The sequence below is a fragment of the Xiphias gladius genome, chromosome 21, assembly GCF_016859285.1.
Source record: "Xiphias gladius isolate SHS-SW01 ecotype Sanya breed wild chromosome 21, ASM1685928v1, whole genome shotgun sequence".
NCBI lineage: Eukaryota > Metazoa > Chordata > Actinopteri > Istiophoriformes > Xiphiidae > Xiphias > Xiphias gladius.
Genome location: NC_053420.1, coordinates 25,444,657 through 25,457,319, shown reverse-complemented (window position 1 = coordinate 25,457,319; position 12,663 = coordinate 25,444,657).

Sequence of the window (12,663 nt, the reverse complement as noted above, 5' to 3'; positions counted from 1 at the left end):
TGACTATAGACTGAGTGTTGAGGTGAAACAACACTAGTTATCCAGTCCAAGTATTTATTGCCCCCGCCAGGTCGTTCCCCTCAGAGAACCTCAAACATATGAGAGCAGCCGTGCAAACAGCGGAGCAAAACACTAAACCCATTTGTCCGTTGCACAAAGCATAGAGCCTGCTGACACACTACGTGTTCTGTCTGTAAGGAGTCGATGTGTGAGCCACATCCCTTCGGTTCAAAGGAGCCTCTCACAGTTTGGCCTCTGTGTGGGGTGACGCTGAGGTGGCATACCGGCTCACGGCGGCCTGTAGCCTGCGCTCAGGTTATGTTGGCCAGCGCCCCGGGATCCTACACCTTTATCCTCAGGCTAGCCCTGCTCCCTGCTGTCCTTTCTCCTCTGGCCGGACCCTGGACCTGCCACCATGCTGTCACCAGTTGCCCAGGTGGCCAGATGGACATAAAGAGAGGAAGTGGCATAAGGTGAACATATGTTGGTGCAAAAGAAGCGGAATGTTTTTGCCAGGAACTTAATTTCTTTTTTTTTTCTTTTTTTTTTAGTGACACACACAATATGAGAGATAAAAAAATGTTACAGCGATAAAATAACATCTATGGATTACAGGTGATGCGTTGCAGGATGGGATACACCAAGATCTCAGACAGAGAGGCGTCTAAAATAAAACTATATTTTCTCATACACATCCTACACTCCCACTCCTTATGCTCCGTTTGCCTCTATCGCTCTCTGTTTCGCTCTGTGGGCCTGTGTTTGCTCACCCACTGAGGCCTCCTTCTCACAAGCTGTCTGTGCTCTGTCCTGCCTGCCCCATCACAGGAGCCTGTTCTCGGGCTCGGCGTACCGACTAGAGCCAGTCTCTGCTCGCTACCAGGGCCTACGCACCCACACCCACTACATTCCTCTACTCACAGCCAGAGGGGAGGGTGAGGTGCTGGATGAGGTGAACATCAGTCCTCATGGATGGGACAGCCTGGTGCGATATTGCAAGATATTCCCTCCAGATCAGCAGGTATGAACTGTGCTTTGTGCCTTGGTCTCATATCATGAGACTGTATGATATCTGTTAGGCTCGTTTTCCTGTGATGTTGTGTTTCATAGGTCAGCTCTCTCAGAAGATGATCTACCTCTGGGGGATCAGATTCGCTTTGAATCGTATCAAAATAAACCTGCAGCTTAGCAGAGTAAATGGAAAAACAGTACGGGGGGAAAAGAAGACCTCTGGAGACACAGAGAGAGAGAGAGATAGAAAAAAATCCTGACAAAAGCAGAAAGAGAGAATTATCTCCCCAGCTGTCTGTGCGTCAGGAAGTCTCTCCCAGAGAGTCAGCTCTGACCGGTCTGATCACAGAGGCAGCACAGGAAGTCCAACAAAAAGAAAAGGAAGTGAACACCAGCTCCAGGAAGCGAGTTTTTGCAACTTCGGCTCCACGAAGTCTGGATCCTGGAGGGAGGGAGGAGGGAGGAGGAAGGGAGGTAGCCCAGCTGAACACCAAAGTGTGAGAGAGGAGGAAAAGAGAGGGAAAGACACACAGAGGGAGAGAGAGACAGATTAGGGCGTTGTGACGGCAGTGACAGCTGTCTCCATGCCGCCAGCTGTGTGTCATTTAGTGAGTGCTTATAAAAATGAGCCTGGCACCAGGGAGTGATGTGCCTGATGCTGTGGCGCCAGGCGCTCCGCTTCAAATGACATTGGGTGCCACCACCGACTTCCTCTCAACTTACACGCACATATACACACACAAACGAAAGAGCACAAAAAGCTCAATTCAGCACAAGTAAATGCGTCTTCTGTTTGTGAGAGGCATATTTTCAGCTGCTTTTCTCCTTTTGCAATCTCTTACAATAGAAAACTGAAACGTGTTTTCACAAAACATCTAATTACACAATAGCGCAACTCAGCAGTATCAAAGCAAACACGGAGTACGTCAGGACAAACAGATGACAACATCCCCACCGCGTCCCACTCACACACACCTGTGTTCATGCATTTTCTGGCTAAGCCCAGCATTTTGCATGTAAATAGAGTGTGTTGCGGTGGTGAGGAGGTGCTAACTTCCTCTGCGTTGCACCTGGACCAACCGCTCATCTGCATAAAGGGGAAGGGCTGGGGGGGCGGGTGAAGGAGAGCTGCAAGAGAGAAAAAGAGGGAAAACATCAGAGGTGTTAATGGGTTAAAACCTGGTAATTGGGGGGCACTTAGTTGCCTGTTGTCATTGTGAGGCCTGAGGGACAACAGATGAAGCCTCATTTGGATTTCTTAGAGTTCACATGTCACTTAAAGCAGTTACTGTGCAACTAGACTTTTCTTCCAGTATTTTGCCTCTTCATCCTGATTTCTTCTTTTGTTGATACAATACTATATACTCTTACTATGTATGTATGGTGTATGTATTACCTCTCCTTTTTGTGCTTCATATTGTATGTGGTGTTGTGTTTTTTAGTTCGTTTCTCTTATCTACACCGCACATGTTCTTTCAAACTATGTTTCTTATGTGACACTTTCATCTCCCTGCATTGGATCAATCATGATATCTTTTATCATATGTCTCTATCATAGTATTATCTGTGTTAAAAATTGTACACGGCCTCTTTAGAACTGTAAAACAATATTCAGTATACAATATTTTTATGTGCGCCTATGTCATAAACATGCAGTTGTAAAATGCCAGCCGGCTTTTTAAACAACATCTCAAAATGTGGCCTTTGAGAACGCTCCAAATTTTGAAAGAAGCGCTTTCACAGAAAGTCAGAAAATCGAATGACATATAATAAAAAGGAACAGTGTGACTTTGCACAATTACGGATAAGTTGAAGTCATCATGTCTCAACGCAGCCAGCGTGACATGTACAGTATCTTCATGTCCTCCTGCATGTCCTTTACGGCCGATGCTGCTCATCTTCCCTGATAACCGATAAAGCAGAAAACCATATGCTCTGCGTTTGCTATCAGAGGCTATCAGGGCCTAACGACAGTATCTACTAAGGCCCCGTCAAGGTCAGACCGCAGTTCATCCAAAAACCCTTCAGGCTCACAACTGCTTTCTCAGATGGGACTCTGACGTCTTGGAGTCAGCACAGGACACACAGTCATAACATTTGGGTTGGAGTCTTCCAACAGACATAATTCAGCACAGCTTTAAAAGCAAAAGCTGATAATATTCAAAATGATTGCTGTCATCATACTCAAGAGAGTGAGTACTGTGGCTCAGGGCCAGAAAACTCACTGCTCTATATTTGGTCAATTCTCTTGCTTTACAATGACTTCACCAACGCAGTTTTAGACCAGGCCCATGTGTTGTTTCAGTCTCATTTTCAGTAAACTCTGTGATCACCTTGCCTTCGCGTTCCACAGGCCTTTCACGGGGAGCACAAAGAGGGAGAGGGGCATTAGTCCACAAGAAAAGCCCGGCTTTGGCTTCTTAAAGAAAGCAGAGGTTTAGCTCTTTCACTTCTACTGCATTGTTATGCTAAGGCCCAGCTTGGGAATAAGAGTGAACCATTAGCATCTGAAGAAGAGCCAACATCTGAGGGAAACATGTCTTTAAGGCCCCAAAGAAAAGAATCCATGCTGTCTCTCCCTCTCATTTTCTCATTCTCTAACTCACTCACTTGTTCCTCAACTCAACTCTCATTCCTCGCCTTTCGAAGGCCCATTCTCTTTTCTTTCAGTTTCTCCTGCCGGCTCTTTTGGCGCGAAGAGGGATAAGGGATGTATGTGTGTGTGTGCGTGTGTGTGGGTGGAGAGGGGGATTAGGAATTGAAATGCTCCATGAAACAATGAGTATAGTTCTTAACAGATACTTTATATCTATATTAAACATGTTATATTCATTCAAGGCTGGTATCCATTACTAAAGATGCCATCATACCGTCTAACTGACGTAACCAGGCGAACGTGAGCTTACCTGCAGATATTACTTGAGCTTTACAGCAACAAATTATATTTTGCATGATTATGTCAAAGGTAATTTCATGACTATGGCTGAGTAGCATTTTGAAAGTTTTCATTGCTAGAGCCGATATGATACCAATTTGAAATCTGGCACAAATACTAAAACAGTACAGAAATCCATGCATTTAAAAAAAAAACAAGAAAGCAGAGTTCACAAATGAACGAGACCTTTGTCGAAATAAAATAATATAAAACTGACGGATGTTCAAAGTTTTTGCCATTTGTTGTCTTTCTGTCATTTTTTTTATTTGTCACTCTCTAAGAATGGTCACAAAAAATGTATCAGGACACCAAGGGAAGGTTAGCAATCATAGCTATCACCACTATTATCTTATCAAGTCCTCTTTCGTCAGTCACACAGTTCAGTGTCAATCCATCAGGCCATTTAATCTTCTCTCTCTTTTAGACTTTGTTTTTTCGAATGTGGAAAAATGGGGGTCTGTAACCCCTTTGGACCCATTCAGCCTTACTCGTGGCAGTTTTCAATGTGTGTGTGTAACAGGTGCTCACAGCAGCCATGGTTGTTTCTCTGTTAAACATACTAGTAAGATTTCTCAAAACCAAAAGCGGCAATGCTCCGTTCGCAACACTCACAAGGTCCCAGTGATCTTTTATAGAATGTTTTGCGAGCAGCCGTTCAGATGAGACTGAAAAGCTTCCCATGTTGCTGTGAAGCTGATGTTCAAGACTTCCAGGCAGCTGAAAAGCAGCATTGCTTACTAGGGCTGCACTGGTCCGCCTTTGCCCCTTTGATACTGATTGTAATGCTTCAGCTCAGGTTATCTGCTCATACCGAGAACTGATCAGTACCTCATGCTCTCCTTTTCTATATACCAATGTTAATTTATCAGGCTCTTGAATTAAAAAAAGCTATTTTAGCTCTTCCTCAGCAGCGGAGTTGTATATCTTATCTACTGTGTATGATACTTAGCTCCACTGCACTGAAGTGCACTACCATGCAAGGACCGCAAATTTTCAACAAAATCAAGCCTTGCAGATGCCAGGTCTCACGTGCGCGCAGCCTAATCCATCCGGAACAATCATGTTACCTGGATAATTGAACATGGCATCACTGTGGCTTCCAAGTGCAAAAGTGACTTTGGTTTCCTCACTGTTATGAGCTCTGCTCTTTTGTAAACAGAGCAGTCTGAATGTTGGCTGCATTGCTTCGGCAGAGCCGGAGCCGGTAAGGGGGGCAGCTGTAGGATGATTCACAGCCCCAGCACACACACGTCATCCTGGGTGCGATCCCACAGACGCTCCCCTGGGTTACAGCTGGACACTGAGTGGATCTAATCCTAGAAAGAGAGAGCGTGATACTGTAAAGATAAACAAACACACTGCAGGGCAAAAAGCAGCAACTGAAAGCTGAAAAATGCTGACTCACTCGAGTTTGTGCGGCCGAGACATCACTGTTCTGCTCCCAGCTGGCTGTTGACACCTACAGGAGCAGCGATGAGCTGAGCAATAACAAGGACAACATCACAAGCAGCACTGTGAGGCCTACTGTATGATTAACACATGACTCTGACAGGGCTTTTTGGTCAAGCTCTTCTAGCTGACTAAAGACACAGTGAAGCACAGAGCCATTCGGGGAAGAGAAGAATGACTAAGTCATGCACCTGCCTCTCTGTCAGAATAACACCGCCAGCACACTGACAGGAGGGAAGGGGGTGAGAGGGCTGCATGAAAATAAGGAATTTCCAAGGACAGGGGAGATGTTGTGAAATCATATTGCGCATGTGGCTCACACAGCTGCAGGGGGAGTGAATTGCTCCATGTGTAACGGAATGAATCACCGGTAGAGTTCTTCAGAAGTCAGCTCACACTTTCAGCTCCTTCTCTCTCTCTCTCTCTCTCTCTCTCTCTCTCCCTCTCACACACTCCTCTTTCCCTCCTTGTTTTGCTCTCTTCTGTTTTCCATACCGCGCCCTCTTTATCACAGGTGCAAGCGGTGAAGTAAGCAGACTAGACTATCCACATATGCCATTTAAGATCACTCCCCATTCTCACACAAGTGCACACACGCATAGGGAGATGTAAATACACACAAACACACACACACACATTAGTAATCACAATGAACAATGCCGTAGCCATCCAGAGTTTCTTCATCAGCATGAGATCATGTGGCACGTATAACACACTTCCTCCTCCTTCTAACCCTGCTGCACTATAACACAGGTGGCCGACTGCGGCAGCTGGAGCAGCATTCCCGCACTGTTGTTAAGTGACATCTCCTCTGTAGAAGTGTCCTCCTCCTCATCCAGGAAAATCAGATGACTCACAAGGTTATTTACCCCAGATGGATCTCACTGGGGTTTTTATGTGGCTGCTAATGTAACTGGAATGCTTATGGGGGGCTGCTTGGATCAGCACACCTACAGCGTATTACTGCAAATGTATCATAGATATTGATGAGAGGAAATTTTATCGTGAGCATTTTGGCTGCTAGGACTCACTAAAAGAGCTTGTCACAACGGCATTTATTGCGTAGGATGATGTAGGATACTGAGAACAAAATGCCTGGGGTGAGTAACCGGCAAAGTACAGGGGAAAAAAAATGGAAAGAAAGAAAGTCACTATCGCACCAACTTCTACAACCACACATTTCGCAAAGATGCACAAAGGAATTTTGCTGAGCTGTGTGTGGTGGATTTTTCTGTCGTCATCGGGCCTTAGTAGTGGGCCCTGTCTAAATAATAATGGGATGATGGGAGGAGGACAGCTGATTAGGAGCACCATCATGAAGTGGAGAGGCTGCCGACATCTTTATCTGTCGGAGCTTTGGCTCTGATGCTAAATTGACAGCTTTAGAATTCGTCTTTAATGCTAATTCAATGGCTAAATCCACCCAGGCTAGCTGTAGTGGCCTATAGGGCAGTGGTGTTATCCAGGGTCCCTAAGGACTGTCCAGTGCTGCTCTGTGTGGTCCACCCCCCACCCCCCCAAGAGAACGCTTGGGCTGGGGGCTCTGGGCCTCTGCTTCCCTCTCCTCCTTGTCCTCCTTTGATATCAGGAGTGCTGGAATGGAGGAGTAGCACTGGAAGGGAGGGTGGGGAGGTGCTGGGTCTCCCTAGTTGCCAAGCGAACGCCATATGGGCAGCTCACTGGTGTTACTGGGGGCCCGGGGCAGTTCCCAGAATTCACATGATAATGAAGCCCGGGGCCATTCAGAGTGCTGGCCTAAAGCTGGGCCTAAGAGCTTTTGATAGCCCCCAGCAGCCTGTAGGCCTGCCCACCCTGGGCCCAGCCAGCTTTTCTGCCAGGCCCAAACCACCTGTTTGATTTTCCCAGGGCCCTGCCACAGCGGAGGGAGAGGAGAGAAAGAGGGAGCAGGGAGGAGGAGGGGAGGGGCAGCAAAGGAATGTCTCCCTCTTATTTTGTCACTGAGTGTGTACTTCCCATTCACTTCCTCTTTATAATCCTCCAGCCCTCCCCTCACGTGCACACACACATACACACTGTTGCATAAACACAGGCGTGCACGCGAACACATGCATCCGAGTATAACCTAGATGCACATACACACACAACCCCTGCTGACCCGCACACAGTCTCTTTCCCCTTTTGTTAAAGCCCCTGAAACAATCCCAGGGAGAAGAATGAAGTTTAAAAGTAGGGCACCTTCTGCTGCATCCAAGTTTCACACAAGCGTATTCCTGGAAGAGGGCCCTGGATGAAAAGCAGGGCGCTTGTCTTAGCTGTGTGTCTCTCAGCTCTACGTGGGAACCAGAGGAGGATCTTCACCGGACAGCCGAGGGGGACTGGGGGACCGGCAGTAGAAGGACCTGGGGGGGGGGTGGTTGAGAGGGTGATGGAGACTGGGGCGGATGAAGGGACACCCGGGCGTGAGAGGATGGATTGGAGGGAACAGGGAAAGGGAATGAAGTTTGCGGCACTTTCGGGGGGTCGATGTATGTTTACAAAAAGGGCACATTCCTTTATCGTGAGAATGGCTGGTAGATGTACAGCAACAACACCGAAACAGACAGGACAGATGGCCCCAGGCCTCCCTTACTGTAGCTACAGCTCATGAAAACAAAGGCTCAATCCTTGCTTGCTGCTATGTCAGACAGTCAAAGTGAATTTCAGGTCAGTTTAATTTAGCTATGGGGCTCAAAATGAAATTTGCAAATGCCGACTGAATGTCTGTTTCCTTCTCTGAAAAAATTCTTTGGTAGAATATTTCCTGTTGTGAAAATGTGTGATGTGATCACAGCAGAAAAACACACTCACTGGGAGCACAGGTGTGCGGGTGTGACGCTGTGTACTCTGTGGCCACTTCTAGTTCCTGGTGTGAAGGCGGGGCAGCGTTCCTACGGTTTAACCAGAAATGCTGCCTTGCTGGGGGCTAAACACCTGCGCTGCACTTACAGAGAAACGAATAGGGAGGGTGAATGGGGGTACACCTGAGCTGCTTGCGTTTACCCCCCGCCTTTACTTAACAGGATCTCTGGTTACTGTAGTCCCCTGGCTGAGCTGTTTCTTTTAACACATTATTCAGGTCAGGTGTACGAGGGACATCTGCGTAGAAAACATTACAATAACGCTGCACTGTAGCTCTATTGACTGTGTCAAGAATACACACACCTACACCTGTTGCACCTGCACTGCCTACTGTAGACCACATGAATAGATAGCCGGATTCCCACACCAAAGTAAATTAACTTCCTCTTGCTGTTGCACCCTCTATGCAGCTTTGATAAATAGAAACAACAAACAAGAAGCGAAACTTGAGCAGGCTAAGATCACAGCTGAGCCAGCATAGACTTTTAAGGTGGGACTTTAGTGTCAAGAGCATCAGGAGAGAGAAACAAAAACTCCCCAAGGCCCAAATAACTTGATTATACCCGCTCCACAATCAAAACAAAAGTGGCAGGCCCAATCTGTTCACTGTCAATGGCGGCTCTCATTTGTCAAGCCCATCCAAGAGGTTGGTTCTCAGGCGACTCACACAATGCCCAGTGACAAACAGGAGGGCTCTCCTTTTAGCCCTGCCTGCCACTGGGAAGCCCATCTGAAGTATTAATCTTTGGGTGGAAGAGTGGAGGAGAGGGCTCAGCCTGGCCCAGCCATTGTCCCCAGGCCTGGGCCCTTTGAATGGGGCTTTGTCAGTTCCCCAGCTGCCACTGTCCATGCTCCATCTTTGGGCTTTGGCTCCCATGTCCCCTGGCCGTGCTGACTGGACGCCTCCGTGCAGCTGTGGGGATGTGCTGGGTTTGTGTGTGTGTGTGTGTGTGTGTGTGTGTGTGTGTGTGTGTGTGTGTGTTTGGGACGGAGAGAGAGGTCAGGTGACAGACCATTCGTCTCACACAGGAAAACACACAAATACGTGGCTGTACAGAGGGTCTTACTTGTCATTTCAAAGTGGTGCATTTGGTTGCCATGGAATCTTAAAAACACCAGAATGAGTTCCTCTGTTTAATACATTGGTTTGGTTTCTTGTTAGAACTTAATCAAGGAATATATTGTTGTATATACAGTAAATGCCCCCCATATACGGCTCTTAATTCCATATATTTTCCCTTCTTATTGGTTTGAGAACTTCACAGGAGTAATCTCAAGAAAATTGTCACTTTCTCCTTTTTTTCTTTTGGATGTTGACAATGACCTAGGATTTGATTTCCGTCCATAGTTGTGTCAGCTAAATGCCTTTGTTAAAATATATGCACAGTATTTATTCTAATCCACAATTCCCCCCTCCAGTCCAACAATGCTGTCTGAGAGGTACATTAGCAAACGGTGGACATACGACGAGGACAATACTGGAGCTGATCTGATGGTTTCCCAGAAGCATTTGTTTGTTGTCCATCTCCCTCCTACAGCAGGGGGCAGCTGGCCAGCAGCAATCAGGCCTGTCCCCCATAGGCATCTTCTGGCTACCAGCTGGGAACAGCTGGTCTCCCCTTCTGCTGCCAGCAGACCTGGGCCCTGCTGAAAGTCCTGGAAAGGAGAAGGCCTTATAGGATCTGACAGACAGGCAGCATTCACACATAGACAGGTTCTGCTAACGAAGAGGCCTCATTAGGCAACATTTACAGTTTCTAAAGAGGTAAATCTATTGTTCAGTCAGTTGTTCAAGAGGGGAGCTATAGCCATGGGGCTCCTCAGGACAATGGAGCACCTCGTCAGGTTGTGTTGCTGGTTTCACTGTAGCCTCAGCGCAAAGTCAGCGTTAGCTCACCCGAGCGTCTGCTGTGCAATGTCAGCGGCAAACTGTTGCTAAAGCGAAAGAAGTAGAGGGAGGGGTGAAATAGTTGCTGGTGGTGCATGGGGGTGATGAGCGGACGGAAAAGGGACTCGGGCGTTATTAGATTTGCAACAAGCCGTAACACTGTCTTCCATTGTGTATCCCTCCACCCCTGCCCTCCCCCAAGCCCCTGACCGTAGAGAACTCTACCCAGCATCCCCTCCTCCTCCTCCTCCTTCTAACCCCTCCTCACCCAGCCCCACCCCAGCACCCCCCACAACCCCAACTAAAGCTCTCTCACCAGGCAATTGCCACTGGAGTGGAAAGTATTCCAGAGCACAATGCCTACGCTCTCAATGGGTGCTTTAGCATGCCACCAGTGCGCTGTCACCAGCAGATGGGGAGCTAATTAGAAGCCATTAAAGGGCTTTGATAGTGTGTGTGGGAACCAGGCGGAGGGAGATGGCCACAGGGGTGTAGGAGGGGTGAGCTTTGGGTCCAGTGAATGCACACACACATACGCATGTACACAAGTGAGAGAAAAAAAATAGAGACCAAGCTGTCCCTGTGAGTCCTCGAGGGGCCAAGGACACAGAGCAGAAGACACCTGTGGGGCTTCAAGGATCTCTGTGAGGCTTCGCCGCACACCAACTATCAGATGGCGATCGTGTTGCTGTAACCTGCTCCTGGCTCTAAGGACTAGGCATCAGTCCACCCACCCAGTCTGCTGCCTGCACACAGGAAAAACATCCAACAGGCGGCGAGGCTCCAGTCGGTCTGCGCTGCTGATGACACATCTCTGAACCAGGACTCCCACAGGAAGTGACTCCCAGCCACGAGTCCTCAGTCATTACAGAGGCTGGGCTGCCCAGGGAGGTGCCAGGCCACGCCGGGGCACACCAGGAATCCAGGCGGAAACATACTTAACACACACCCACACAAGCAGTGACACACAGCACTACAAACTCACACATTCAGCACAAACTTTCTCCACTTGTATCTATGACTGATGACTCCTGATTGCCGATAGTCAATCATCACTAAGCCGAGGATAGATGTGACGTTGTGGCGTGGAAAAGTTTTTGTATCTGACACCACACACACCCCTCTCAGTCTCGTATGAGCCTCTCCACACACCTGCACACAGGTGTGATCATTATCAAGCAAACAGGAAGAGCCTGACTGGGAACTGGAAACTAATCCCACAGCTGCAAGGAGATGGCCTGTGTGTGTGTTTTTGTGTGTGTGTATGTGTGTGAGGAAAAATTGTTGAAAACTTGCATGTGGTGCTCTCCTCTCATTATCAAATTCCTCCCCATTTCTTTTCAACAGTGTATCTCAATAATCATACTGAAGTAAAATCCTCTGTCTAAGAAACCATTTATTCTCCTCCACCATTATTATGGTTTGGTCACTTTCATATTTCAGGAAGTAGTACGAGCGTTACTTATTGTCCCCACAGCAATAATAACAGCATCAAAAGTGTGAAAGCATTGCTGGAATGTCCCATTTCCTCTGAATGAATTCCTGCACCAACTCTTCCCCTTGTGGCTTCCTGTAGTGTGCTTTTGTAGATCTATTTGCTGTAGCGATAAAGAGGGCGTATTAGCTAATACGTTTCCCTGCCACCGAATGGAACAATTTATCCTGAAAAATGCTACTGGGAAAGGGTTTGCATTTGTGTGCCTGCACAAATATAGCCAAGATACACAATGTCCTGAAAAAAAAAAAAAGACAAGTATTTCGCCTCTGCTGTTTGATGGATGCAGGATGTTGCAACAGAAACAGTAGCCTGTCATAGAAATAAAATACTAAGTGATAATCGGCTCAAATATGAGGAGGCCACTGGGAAATGAATTCTGTGTCAGCGATGAAGGAGGGAAGGGGAGCTGGGAGAGGGCACTGCCATTCTGTCAGTTAAAATCAGGAGCTAATATGTTTCACTTTTCTTTCCCCTCCTCTGCCTCATCCCTCTGTCTTCTCTCTCCCCTCGCCTTGATGTGCTGTAAACAGGCTAAAAAGGGCCCAGCTGTGTGGAGTTATTGTTGGTGTCAGTAGGAAGTGCTGATAGCTTTTGCAGCTGAACAAAAGCTGGATGAGGGGAGTGGAGGGGCGCTCCAGACACTGTGGCTCCAGCCTAGATTCTCTCCCACAATCCCTGCACCGCACTCCCATTGTTCTACCCACCCGGCCCTCCCTCCGCCCTGTCAGCTGCGACCTAGGACAGAGGGCAAAAAGAGAAAAGGAAAAAAAGAAAGTTTTTAAAAAAGTTTTTACAGGCTACTGAAACAGCTAGAAGAAACAGTCCCGGTGGTAGTTAAGTTTGTTACAAGACAGCAACGCTGACGTTATCTTTGGTCTGGTGGAACATCTGTGCAGATATCAGCAGTTGCTCTTTAAATAGCATTTTTGTTAAAATCTGAGGGGAACACGCTGATTCTTTTCCTTCAGAGACAATGCAAAAACCTGTGCTTTGCATCGGTCTGTGCAAAAACCAGGATAACAA